The sequence below is a fragment of the Nylanderia fulva genome, unplaced genomic scaffold, assembly GCF_048542155.1.
Source record: "Nylanderia fulva isolate GAGA-0341 unplaced genomic scaffold, ASM4854215v1 Scaffold1278, whole genome shotgun sequence".
NCBI classification, from domain to species: Eukaryota; Metazoa; Arthropoda; class Insecta; order Hymenoptera; family Formicidae; genus Nylanderia; species Nylanderia fulva.
Window position 1 is genome coordinate 15,069 of NW_028189494.1, and position 2,500 is coordinate 17,568.

Here is a 2,500-nt window from a genome sequence, read left to right on the forward strand (position 1 = left end):
CTTGGCACTCTGATCCGAAGATGCTCGTGGCTTCATAATTCAAGAAAGCCAGAGATCTCACCCATTTAAAGTTTGAGAATAGGTTGAGGTCGTTTCGGCTCCAAGGCCTCTAATCATTCGCTTTACCAGATGAAACTCGCGCGCGTTCCGTGCGGAACGGCCGAGTGCCAGCTATCCTGAGGGAAACTTCGGAGGGAACCAGCTACTAGATGGTTCGATTAGTCTTTCGCCCCTATACCCAGTTCCGACGATCGATTTGCACGTCAGAATCGCTACGGACCTCCATCAGGGTTTCCCCTGACTTCGTCTTGACCAGGCATAGTTCACCATCTTTCGGGTCCCAACGTGTACGCTCTGGGTGCGCCTCTTCTCGCGATGAGAACGAGACGCTCCGGGAGTGCGAGGCCGCATCGCGACGCGGCCCATCCTCCCTAGGTCGACGGCCAGGGCCGACCTTCACTTTCATTACGCCTTTAGGTCTCGCGACAAGTCCCAATGACTCGCGTACATGTTAGACTCCTTGGTCCGTGTTTCAAGACGGGTCCTAAGAGTACCCAAAGCAGTAGCGTCGCCGACCGGTATCGGTCTCCCGCGAGACCGCGGGAGACGTTCGCAGGCCTGTCGAAGGTGTACCGTACTGTAACCAACAGCGGGCCAGGACCGGGGACGGCGCGAAGTCCGTAACCTCCGAGTACCGTGGCGCGCGCTTGCGACGGTCTCGACGCACCGTGAATAGTGCGGCCTGATACCTTGCGCGTACCGCCGAGCAGCCGGCCGGGCGACCGAGGGTTTGTCGCGTGCCGTTTTATCGGCGACGCGACAGACACCGCACCCGGGCCGTAGACCGACACCCAGCGGGTCGCGACGTTTTACTTGGGGAGAAGTGCACGACGACGAGCTCCGGACATAGGCGCACGGTAGCGTGCCCGCGCGCGAGCCGCAAAAACTCCGCGGGACATCGCCGACCGACGCGAAGCCAGCGCCGCTGACGATGAATCTCCCCGTTCGATCTTTTGGGTTTCTTAGGTTTACCCCTGAACGGTTTCACGTACTCTTGAACTCTCTCTTCAAAGTTCTTTTCAACTTTCCCTCACGGTACTTGTTCGCTATCGGTCTCGTGGTCGTATTTAGCCTTAGATGGAGTTTACCACCCACTTAGAGCTGCACTCTCAAGCAACCCGACTCTAAGGAGAGATCCTCCCGAGGCGCGCACCGGTCGCTACGGGCCTGGCACCCTCTACGGGTAAGTGGCCCCATTCAAGATGGACTTGGACGCGACGCGGCACCTCGGGATAAGCGGATCCTCCCAAACACCACATTTCCCTGCGGCGGAACCGCGGGATTCGGTGCTGGGCTCTTTCCTGTTCGCTCGCCGCTACTAAGGAAATCCTGGTTAGTTTCTTTTCCTCCGCTTAATAATATGCTTAAATTCAGCGGGTAATCTCGCCTGCTCTGAGGTCGTCGCATAGTGAGTTTTCGTAGCCGTTTGCCTCCTCCGCGTCGCTCATCGTCGTCTCTCCTCTATAATATATATTATAAGAGGGAGAGAGAGAGAGCGTCGAACGAGAGAGCAGCAGCGGCAGCACACGAAATACGCGAGAAGGCAAATCGCCGGGGCGCTAACCGCACACACACTCGTTGGTGGTAATGGAGACGATATATCGCGGGGTTCGAGATTCTCGGCTCTCCCTTCTTTTTTATATACGAAATTCGGGCGGAATCGATTCGACGAGTACACGACGCGGCGCGCCGGTCCCCTTTATTCGCTTTACGAAAATTTCGTGGACTCGGACACGCGGTCGGCTCGCGATTCAAAACCCTTCTCCGTAAAGAGGTAAAGGATTACGAATGCTCTCTCCGCCGGACGACGACGCGCCGTATATTTCTCCGTAATACCGTTATGTGTGCGGGCAAGGGCGCCTCGGCATAAGACGCGCGAGCGCTATCGCACCGAGAGACGCGGCACAGAGTGCGAGAGCAGTCCGGTCAGTCTGTGTGATGTACGGAGAGGAGAGACGGTGAGACAAGCGCTACCTACTTTCGGGAGACAACGACGCACGCGCCGCTCTAGGGAAAGCGGTGCCATTCACCGTTCTGACCCTTTTTTTGGCCGTTTGATGCTCCCTTCGCTCTTACTCTCATCCCATTTCTCCTCGGCTCTCGCGTACACACACGACTTGGATACACAAACACGCTCACCATCTTAATTCGCGCATCATTCTCTGGGCGCGCGTTCGCCAACGTTTTACACGCTTGTGCGCTTCTCCTCCTCATTATTATTATTATTTCGGTGTGTCATTTCAGACGACGCCAGGATTTGCACCGCGGCCGGTCGGCGCGGCACAGACACCTCGGGCGAACGTCCAACGATCGCTCGTACGCCCATTGTAAGCGTTGCACAGGGCACAGGCGACGCGCGCGCCAATCTCTGGTCGCCCGCGTCGTGGCCGTGCGCGCTTTTCGGGCGCAAGCAGTTTAGGGGTACTAAAACGACCCTCAG

The 2,500-nt window shown here is 57.2% G+C and overlaps 1 non-coding gene and 1 pseudogene across 1 annotated transcript in view; both read right to left on the reverse strand.

The window, feature by feature from the left end:
* LOC114941434 (large subunit ribosomal RNA) overlaps positions 1 to 1,461 on the reverse strand; it is a 4,843-nt pseudogene extending 3,382 nt beyond the window's left edge.
* Positions 1,462 to 2,490: 1,029 nt separating this feature from the next.
* Positions 2,491 to 2,500, reverse strand: part of LOC146724516 (5.8S ribosomal RNA) — a 155-nt gene continuing 145 nt past the window's right edge. Inside the window, exon 1 of the ribosomal RNA XR_014924034.1 lies at positions 2,491 to 2,500. This exon is cut by the window's right edge and continues 145 nt beyond it. This is a non-coding gene — a ribosomal RNA (5.8S ribosomal RNA).